Here is a 12,006-nt window from a genome sequence, read left to right on the forward strand (position 1 = left end):
AGATTCTTTACCATCTGAGGCACCAGGGAAGCTCAAAGATGTATCCCAGATTATCTGATTTAGTTGATCAACAATTTTATCTAGGACCCAGTTTCATTCTTTCTTTCCATTTTGCTATCTTAAGTCCTAGCTTCATATCAAGATGGGTACAGTAGTTTCAGAAATGGCAACGTGTTTGACACTGTCCAGAGGAAGAATAGAAAACTTCTCTTTCTTGGAGACTCTCTTGCATCTCATTGGTCAGAACTTGACTATCTGCCCATCTCTGAACTAATTTCTGTCAAAGCAAATGAAAATACTATTGAGCAAATGAAACCCTGCTGAAACTGGGTTAGAACTTCCCCTGAGGCACAAGGCTGAAGAGTAGAAGGTGAGATATCTGAACTAAATCATTTTCTAATGTGGGAAAGAGGAGAATTGGTGCTGTGTAGACAACCTCCAGTAACCACTACAGCACAATATTTGAGAGACAGTTTTGTTGTTCAGTCGCTATTGTGTCTGACTCTTTGCAACCCATGGACTGCAGCATGGCAGGCTTCCCTGTTATTCACTGTCTCCCAGAGTTTGCACAAATTAATGTCCATTGAGGGGCAATGCAGAGTAAATTAAAATGATTCTGTTGTTAATGGGTTCAGAAATTATGTATTTTAAGACAACCACAGATAATTTGAACAGATTGCTATCCACACCTAGTGACTTAAGTGAGTAGGATATTAAGCAGGCTATGAAAATCATAACTGAGTATCATATTTTAGAAAGGCCATCAAATAACTAAAAATCTGAAGGCGAGTTATTATAGTTATTGTAATAACTATAAAAATTTTAGTAACAAATCACTTGATTTTTTATCACTACATGAAAGGATACTTGATCTTTTCTTTCAGTTAGCACACATCCCCAAGAGCAAACATACAATCTTAATGCCTGGCAGACACTTGAAAGTGGAATCTGTCTTTAAAACAAATAACAAAATAATAAAATGTTATATGATCCTAAGAAAAGTGAAGCCTCTGAAGGAGGAAGAAATATGGAGTCAGAAAAAGTCAACCACAGGTAATTTCTTTTTATGAAATAAATTAACAACCTAAATTTTCAGCAAGTGTATTCACTATCTTGCATTCCTTCCTCCTGCACATAGTTCATATTTACTATGGATTCAGAATTACTGGATCTTGAAAGTCAACTGTCCTGGTTTTGTTTTCTACTGAATGACGTCTAAAAGTGCCATGTAATGTCTTCAATATTAAATCCTATGATTTCTGTGTGTTGATTTTATATCCTGCAACTTTACTGTATTCATTGATTAGCTCTAGTAACTTTCTGGTGGAATCTTTAGGGTTTTCTATGTAGTGGATCATGTCATCTGCAAAAGGTGAGAGATTTACTGCTTCTTTTCCAATTCGGATTCCTTTTATTTCTTTTTCTGCTCCGATTGCTGTGGCCAAAACTCCCAAAACTATGTTGAATAGTAGTGGTGAGAGTGGGCACCCTTGTCTTGTTCCTGACTTTAGGGGAAATGCTTTCAATTTTTCACCATTGAGGATAATGTTTGCTGTGGTTTTGTCAACACACAGAAATCCCTTGCATTCTGATACACTAATAATGAGAAAATAGAAAGAGAAATTAAGGAAACAATTCCATTTACCATTGCAATGAAAAGAATAAAATACTTAGGAATATATCTACCTAAAGAAACTAAAGACCTATATATAGAAAACTATAAAACACTGGTGAAAGAAATCAAAGAGGACACTAATAGATGGTACTGTGTTCATGGATTGGAAGAATCATTATAGTGAAAATGAGTATACTACCCAAAGCAATCTATAGATTCAATGCAATCCCTATCAAGCTGCCAACGGTATTTTTCACAGAGCTAGAACAAATAATTTCACAATTTGTATGGAAATACAAAAAAAAAATCTCAAATAGACAAAGCAATCTTGAGAAAGAAGAATGGGACTGGAGGAATCAACCTGCCTGATTACAGGCTCTACTACAAAGCCACAGTCATCAAGACAGTATGGCACTGGCACAAAGACAGAAATATAGATCAATGGAACAAAATAGAAAGCCCAGAGATAAATCCACGCACAAATGGACACCTTATCTTTGACAGTGGAAGTAAGAATATACAATGGAGAAAAGACAATCTCTTTAACAAGTGGTTCTGGGAAAACTGGTCAACCACTTGTAAAAGAATGAAACTAGAACACTTTCTAACACGATATGCAAAAATAAACTCAAAATGGATTAAAGATCTAAACATAAGACCAGAAACTATAAAACTCCTAAAGGAGAACATAGGCAAAACACTCTCTGATATAAATCATAGAAGGATGCTCTATGACCCACTTCCCAGAATACTGGAAATAAAAGCAAAAATAAACAAATGGGACCTAGGTAAAATTAAAAGCTTCTGCACAACAAAGGAAACTATGAGCAAGGTGAAAAGACAGCCTTCAGAATGGGAGAAAATAATAGCAAATTAAGCAGCTGACAAACAACTAATCTCAAAAATATACAAGCAACTCCTACAGCTCAATTCCAGAAACATAAACAACCCAAATCACAAAGTGGGCCAAAGAACTAAATAGACATTTCTCCAAAGAAGACATACAGATGGCTAACAAACACAAGAAAAGATGCTCAACATCACTCATTATCAGAGAAATGCAAATCAAAACCACAATGAGGTACCATTTCACACCAGTCAGAATGGCTGCTATCCAAAAGTCTACACGCAATAAATGCTGGAGAGGGTGTGGAGAAAAGAGAACCCTCTTACACTGTTGGTGGGAATGCAAACTAGTACAGCCACTATGGAGAACAGTGTGGAGAGTCCTTGAAAAACTGGAAATAGAACTTCCATATGATCCAGCAATCCCACTGCTGAGCATATACACTGAGGAAACCAGAACTGAAAGAGACATGTGTACCCCAATGTTCATCGCAGCACTGTTTATAATAGCCAGGACATGGAAGCAACCTAGATGTCCATCAGCAGATGAATGGATAAGAAAGCTGTGGTACATGTACACAATGGAGTATTACTCAGCCATTAAAAAGAATACATTTGAATCAGTTCTAATGAGGTGGATGAAACTGGAGCCTATTATACAGAGTGAAGTAAGCCAGAAAGGAAAACACCAGTATAATATACTAATGCATATATATGGAATTTAGAAGGATGGTAATGATAACCCTGAATGTGAGATATTAAAAGAGACACAGCTGTATAGAAGTCTTTTGGACTCTGTGGGAGAGGGCAAGGGTGGGATGATTTGGGAGAATGGCATTGAAACATGTATATTATCATATGTGAAACGAATCGCCAGTCTAGGTTCGATGCATGATACAGGATGCTCGGGGCTGGTGCACTGGGATGACCCAGAGGGATGGTGTGGGGAGGGAGGTGGGGGGGGGTTTCAGGATGGGGAACACGTGTACACCTGTGGCGGATTCATGTTGATGTATGGCAAAACCAATACAATATTGTAAAGTAATTAGCCTCCAATTAAAATAAATAAATTTATATTAAGAAATAAATGAATAAAAAATAAATCTGATGATTTCTGTAAATCTTCCATTATGTGCCTAGATCTCTGTATGGTTTTAATGTTTCCTTTTGGTGTCTGTGTTGAATTTTCTGATCACATTACAGTTAAGTCACAGTGAGACAATTGACGTGAAAAAGTGCCGGGGTCCAGCCCCGGTGGATCCAGGAAATTCGAAGAGGGGACAGCGTCAGCGAGGATCAGGAAACAACTGCTTACTTAAACGTTAATTAAGGATATAAAGAGTAATAGAATAAGGATAGCTCAGTGAGGAAATTCAGTGGAGAAAAGAGGCTGAATAATTCAGCCAGAAGGTAAGAGAAAGAACGACATGGGGAGACCAAGCTTCGGTGAACAAGGCCCGCACTGTATTTTCCAAAGTAGTTTGTATACCTTAAGTTATGCATAGAGTATAATGGGGGAAGGGGTAGAGTCATGCAGTAAGCCAGGCTTTCTTCCTGCAAACTTATCATATGTAAAAGTTTAGGTGATTTGCATCATCTTCTGGCCTGGAGGCCTGTTAACATTTTAAGACCCTTTCTTCAGAAAACTTATTTTTCTCTAAAGGTGATAAGTCAAGCGCCACCCTCCAAAAGCATTAGATAAAGTTGCAGTCCTATAGGGCAAAGGTGTGGTGGGCTATAACAAGAAAAAGAATTAATTCAAGGGTCCAAGGTTACAAACATTAAAGCTACTACTTACACCAATTATATTAATCAATACACTGCCAGGGACACAGCAGGTAAGGGATATGGAAACTTAGCAGCAAACATTGGCCCAACAAGTGAAAAACCCTTCACCAATACAATTTCTAATCAATCTTTTAACTGCTCAAAGGAATCTGTATTTAGACAGTTTAGAACATCTCATGCCTCTCACAGTTGGGAGGCTCTGAACAATCACATGTGGCTGGAAAAACCTATTCAGGCAGGCTAGAGGACTTCCAAAGGAGTTTGTAGGTTGAAAGACTATCACACCCAGGAACTTTATTAACTGGAGCTGTAAGTGAACTCTTTTTTCAGAGAGAGGTAGTGGGGGACAGCCCCCTGTAAAGTCAAAGGTGTAGGTGAGAGCACAAAGCAAAAAGTAGGCTGACTCTGGTTTTGGGGGTAGATGCTCAAGAATTTCCAGGGGGACTCCTGAGGCTCAATCACACCTTTGCGTATGTTGAGCCTCCTTCCTCATGACCTTTACCACAGACGGAGTTCCTCATGCTGGCTCCCAGCAAAAAAGACTATTTAATGTCCTATCAGTTCAGTTCAGTTCAGTCGCTCAGTCGTGTCCGACTCTTTGAGACCCCATGAATCGCAGCACGCCAGGCCTCCCTGTCCATCACCAACTCCCAGAGTTCACTCAAACTCACATCCATCGAGTCGGTGATGCCATTCAGCCATCTCATCTTCTGTCGTCCCCTTCTCTTCTCCTGCCCCCAATCCCTCCCAGCATCAGAGTCTTTTCCAATGAGTTAACTCTTCGCATGAGGTGGCCAAAGTACTGGAGTTTCAGCTTTAGCATCATTCCTTCCAAAGAACACCCAGGACTGATCTCCTTTAGAATGGACTGGTTAGATCTCCTTGTAGTCCAAGGGACTCTCAAGAGTCTTCTCCAACACCGCAGTTCAAAACCATCAATTCTTTGCTGCTCAGCTTTCTTCACAATCCAACTCTCACATCCATACGTGACTACTGGCAAAACCTTAGCCTTGACTAGATGTACCTTTGTCGGCAAAGTAATGTCTCTGCTTTTTAATATGCTATCTAGGTTGGTCGTAACTTTCCTTCCAAGGAGTAAGCTTCTTTTAATTTCATGGCTGCAATCACCATCTGCAGTGATTTTGGAGCCCAGAAAAGTAAAGTCTGACACTGTTTCCATTGAAATATAAAATAATGAGCATTTGCAACTTCCTGTGTGTACAAAAATTTAAAATCATGTAATAAGAAATAATTATTAAGGTATAAGGCATTTCATTTTCTTAAGATTTGATATCAATATACTACTTTTCTTCACTGACCAGAAATTGAGATTTACCTAAGTTCTTTACAAATCATTACCAAAAACAAGATTCCAGAAAGATATATTTTCAGAAAGCAGTCAAAAAAAATCACATAAAACTTCATAATAAGTTGGAAATTTAACTCCAAACACTAATGCAAAATTCCATTAAGTTATATTGGGCCTCAGAGTAGAAATTTATCTTCCCACCACAAAATGACCTGAAACATCACGGGAAAACATAAGCTGTCAGATTATACTCTCAGTTACCTAAAATGCTTAAATGTGTCCATTTAATCAGACCCAAGAGCATACTTTCTGAGCTCCAAGTGAAAAAAAAAAAAAAGCAGATATATTTATTTAAAGCACTTGTGGGAAAAAAGAATCAGTCAAGGTAAATTTAAACCTTACTACTTGAGTTAGCAGGAAAAGAGAAGGAAAGACACTCTTTAGTCCTCTCCTGTGAAAAGTAAACATTTAGGTCATTTACAGGCATAACTGGGTTTCCCTGGTGGCTCAGTGGATAAAGAATCCACCTGCAATGCAGGGGACCTGGGTTCGATCACTGGGTTGGGAAAATCCCCTGGAGGAGGGCATGGCAACCCACTCCAGTATTCTGGCCTGGAGAATTCCATGGGCTGTATAGTCTATGAGGCCTCAAAGAATCAGACATGATTAAGCGAACTTCCCTCACTCACTCTGACAGCTGCTAGATCACAGGCATTTTTCTTTTGGGCACCCTCTGGACTCAAAAGTTTACATTTAGAGACCCCAAATTGCTGGGCTATTACATCCATCTTTGCTGATATGGCCGGAAATACTCCATTTCACACACACATATATGTACATATGTATATATACATATACATATATATATATATGTATGTATGTACACACACATATATGTGTGATAAGTTGCTCAGTCATGTCCAGTTCTTTGCAACCTTATGGAGCCCTCCAGGATCCCTGTCCATGGGGATTCTCCAGGCAAGGATACTGAAGTGGGTTGGCATACCCTCCCTCTAGAGGATCTTCCGGACTCAGGGATTGAACTAATCAATGCATCTCCTGTAACTCCTGCATTGAAGGTGGACTCTTTATCCCTGAGGCATAGGGGAAGTCCATACACATGCATATACATATATACACACACACAAATACATAACCACATATAGGTGTATATTCTATTGGTTCTATTGATTTCTCTGGGGAACACTGACTTACATGTTGACAAATCAGATCAGTGAGTAAGAGAGTAATGAAAGGAGATATAAGGAATTTCAGGGGTTGGTGAATGTAACTTTATTTTGAATGTGCCATTGGTTTCACAAATGTATTCAACTGTCAAAACTCATCTGTACACTTTAAATAGTGCATTTATGTAAATTATTTCTCAATAAAGTTGATCAAGGAAATAATACAGTGACTACCCTTAATGGCTTCTTGAGAAACAGTGTTTCTATCATGCCAGCACTAGGACATAAGCCATGTACCAATCCTTACATTTTAATCAACCTTAGAAGTAAAAGTAGAAATAAGTAAAAGTAGAGAAAGAGAAATTATCTCTTGCTTACTTTTGCCAACATTATTGAAATAAAAATTAATTTCTAGAATTTATACATGTCCTCTACTACAGTGGCACTGACATTGATAAATACAGAGGAAATGCTCTAATCAACAAATACTCTTTAAAAAATCAAAAGGAATTAAGGTCTCAGCAAATAATTCATCACAATTTACCACACAAATTGCCAATTCTTATTTGGTTATTTGCCTGACTTTTAGAGATTTCCTCCACCCCACCCTCCCTCAGGAAATCCAATGATTCCCCATTCCTTGAGTTTTTCATGTCTTGGTGTCTCACAGCATGCTCCAAATATACTAAGGGTAAAAGTTGGCTGACACTGCATCATTTATATTAGGATATTCCCTCAATCACAGTGGTTGCATCATTCATATCCTTCAGAGTCTACCTGTGAAATTTGCTAGATGAACTTTGGGACTGAAAGGGAATTTATTCATTGTTGATGTTTACATAAAATTTTGTGGGCTTTTGGTTATCAGAGACCATCACATGGAAAACTAAATTAAGTGTAGAAGCTGACATTGACTAATTATAGAGAAATAGGGGAGAGGAGCAGAGGGGAAGTGGAGAAAAAGACAGAGAGGGGGGATTTAGATGGTCTGACATTTTCATTTGACCTCATAGATATTTCTGCGCCCCAAGCTCAGAGGACATGTTGGTTATGAGAGCCAAAATATTCTTTATTTTTTAGGCTTATTTTAATTAGCTTTCTGTCATTTACAGACAAGTATATCCTAATACCTCAAATCACATTAGGTAACCTAACATCATGTATTTTTTAAAAGCATATATTTAATATAAAATAGGAATAGCATGTTCATTCTGCTAATTTTTCATAATTGTTCCAAAATTTATTTAAAAAGGATAGCTTAAATTTTGAATTTTCATCTTCTAATTTTTTTTCGTCTCATAGGATAAAAGAATAATTTTAACACTTTACACAAATGTTTTATAAACAACCTGAGGACAGAAGTAAAATGAATGTATTTTAAAAGTATAGCTCAGCTATGAAAAATGAACAGCAAAACTGTCTTGGATACTGATTATCATGGAATAGATTATCAGAGATGAGCAAAATAAAGAGGAGACTTTTTATAAATACTAATATATCATAAATATATCATATTTTAAAGCAATGATAATTTTAATAACATTTAGAAATTACTAAATGTTAATTTGAATATCTTTAGATGTTTCTGTGAAATGAGCTTCTGTCTTTTTATCTGTAGCATCTAGAATACAGACTGATATATGGATTGCTATGGGAGCAATAAATGAATGTCCCAAATTGATTACTTACAATTAGAAAAAGAAAACAATGCTGTCATATTACCAGTATTTACACTTACTGGGTAATTCTTTCTTTACTGCTTTTATTTTTTGGTAGCCACATGGATAAGAGACTTAGGTAACACATTCTACTTCAGCATATAGTCACTTACTCTTACTGTATTGAGAACAAATGAAACATAAACAAGAGCATAGCAGTTTTATAGGCCACAATACTTGTAAGAAGCACAGAGATTTTCATAATTTTTCACTCTCAAGGGAATACATTCCAAGAAGTTCCCATATATTTCTAGGTCACATGAACTACATTTATAGACCCTGTTTTATAGCAGTTAATAGATAAAGCAACAAACAAATCATGTATATAAACCTCAATATAACTTAACTGTCTGTTAAATACAAAAATTAATTTTGGCTTTATATACTGGTCCATAAATATGCTTACTGGCATGATTACTAAAATAAAATAGAATGTGCCATAAAGGAATTACTATTCAAAATTCTATCAGCTTTAATTCATTACAACATATGCTTGATATTCTCACTGGAATAACAAGTATATATTTATTAGACATTGGGTTTTCAAGTGAGGTGACTACATTAATAGCAATCAAGAAAATTTGGGTATAACATCCATAAGTGTGCCATCTAGAGACACTGAGTTTATATTTAGTTCAGTTCAGTCGCTCAGTCATGTCTGACTCTTTGTGACCCCATGGACTGCAGCATGCCAGGCTTCGCTGTCCATCACCAACTCACAGAGCCTACTCAAACTCATGTCCATTGAGTCGGTGATGCCATGCAACCATCTCATCCTCTGTCATCCCCTTCTCCTCCTGCCTTCAATCTTCCCCAGAATCAGGGTCTTTTCTAGTGAGTCAGTTCTTCACATCAGGCGACCAAAGTATTGGAGTTTCAGCTTCAGCATCAATTCTTCCAATGAATATTCAGGACTGATTTCCTTTAGGATGGACTGGTTGGATCTTCTTGCAGTCCAAGGGACTCTCAAGAGTCTTTTCCAATACCACAGTTCAAAAGCATCAATTCTTTGGCACTCAGCTTTCTTCACAGTCCAACTCTCACATCCATACATGACTACTGGAGAAAACAGCTTTGATTAGATGGACCTTTGTTAACAAAGTAATGTCTCTGCTTTTTAATATGCTGTCTAGGTTGTTACAGTTTCATTAATTAAAACATTCATTGGCTTTGAGAAGTTTTTGCTTATTGCATTATACATCTACTAAATTTTCAGTCTGGTTAATGCATTCTTAATCAATCAATTCATGGCTTAGGGTTTCTGCCTCTGGTATGTCAAAATCCACTACAGTCAAGCACATCCACTGATAACAACTATATGCTAAAAATAAAATATAGAAAACAGTCATGTAAGAATTCAGAATAGTAAACAAATATAGACAGATTGTTGGAAGGAGTCGAAACTTGGAATTTTTCATCTTTTCATGGTTTTTCTCTAATGATTATTCAGAGCCTCAAGTCAGCAAGTTACAAGTGACTAAAACTTTGAAAACTTGCCATCTCTCTGGGTAGAGGCATCAGGAGAAGGAATCTGTGCAAGTCCAATTACAGAGAATGAAGAAGGCATTACACAAGAGAGAGATGAGAGTATGCGTCTTCTTAATTCTGTGTGAACTTTTCTTAAATCTCTGGCAGACTGGTGAACTATGAATTTGTGGGACAAACCTAAAACTGCATAGTAGTTCTTAAGGAATAATACTAACATTTCAGCCTGCACATATACAAGGTAAGAGAGCTTATAGTCTGAATCTAATCAGATTGCTTATTCAAAATAAAACACTACCGTTTTTGTGAGAAATAAAACAGAACCTAGAGTTTATACAATATAATAGTCAACATTCAAGAAACATCCCAACTTTACTCAGCTTTCAAAAAACTAAGAAATATAAGCTGTTTTCACTGAAACAAGTCCATGCCAACACCAAAGTAACTTAGATGCTGATATTTTAAGAAAAAAAACTTTAAAACAACTATTAAACTATGCTTCATGATATAAACGATAACAGATTTAAATTAAATAACAATAAATATCACCAAAAAACATGAAAGTATAAATATAAATCAAACTGAAATTTTAGGACTGATATATAATAAACTGAAAACAAACAGTAGCCAGGTTTAATCACAGATGGAATATGGCAAAGCAAATATTCAGGAAACTTGAACATGTATTAGTATAAATTAACAAGTGGAAAGGAGGGGAAATGAAAAAAAGTAAACAGAATTTGAGGAACATCTTAGAAAACAAAATTTTAGTAAATGCAGTACAAAAGTATATTGAAAGTAGTAATACCTCATGGAGTAGGTTTATTTCAGAAACAAAAACAAAAGAGTGAATTGGCAATTGAAAATCAAACAAGGTAACCTGCCATATTAACATGTTAAAGGGGAATCCCAGAGCTAGGAGAATCTCACAGCTAAGGACACAGTTCTCTACAAGACTTCACTCATTTCAAATAGCAGCTGCAAGTTGAGGTTCCAGGCTACCCTCACTTCTAACTAGCTACAAATTTGGTAGTAACTACCACCCTCCCTTAGGTCTGATAAATCACTAGAATTACTTACAGAACTCAGGAGAGTGCCAGATTATGGCTTGTTTAACAAAAGGACACAAACTGCTGCTGCTGCTAAGTTGCTTCAGTCGTGTCCAACTCTGTGCAACCCCATAGACGGCAGCCCACGAGGCTCTGCCATCACTGGGACTCTCCAGGCAAGAACAATGGAGTGGGTTGCCATTTCCTTCTCCAAGAACACAAACTAAAAGCAAGCAAATGGAGAAATGCATACACTGAGCTCTAGGGAGGTTCCAGACCACTTTGGGAAATTCTAAGAATTTGGAAGTTAACTCCCAGAAACTGGGAGAAAGGCTAGTAAAATTCATTATTATAGAAGAAAGAAAATAAAAAGATCATTTCAATAGCGTCATTAAAAGTATTGACAAAATGCAGCACTAATCAATAACTCCTCATTCCCATTCCTGTCACCCCAGCAAAGTAGAAACTGAATGGAATATCCTCTGTCTGGTATAGCTAAATCATGCATAATTGTGAAATATATAACTTTCCTCATGAAGATGACCACTCTCACAACTGTTGTTCTACATTATACTCAAATTTTGGCCACTGCAACAAGTAAAGACAAAAAATTAAAATTTGAAACTAAAATCTAAAACTGTCCCTGTTATCAGAGTATGTAATTAAGACAATTCAGTGGAGTAAGGAAAATCTTTTGGAAAACTGAATTTTCAGATAGAAAAATAATTAAAGCACACCAACTTCTATCACATACCACACACAATGCTGACTGAAAGAAAAACACCAATACAGTATACTAACGCATATATATGGAATGTAGAAAGATGGTAACAATAACCCTGTATACGAGACAGCAAAAGAGACACTGATGTATAGAACAGTCTTTTGGACTCTGTGGGAGAGGGAAAGGGGGAGATGATTTGGGAGAATGGCATTGAAATACGTATAATATCATATATGAAATAAGTTGCCAGTCCAGGTTCGATGCACGATACTGGATGCTTGGGGC

The sequence above is a fragment of the Bos javanicus genome, chromosome 14 (assembly GCF_032452875.1).
Source record: "Bos javanicus breed banteng chromosome 14, ARS-OSU_banteng_1.0, whole genome shotgun sequence".
NCBI lineage: Eukaryota > Metazoa > Chordata > Mammalia > Artiodactyla > Bovidae > Bos > Bos javanicus.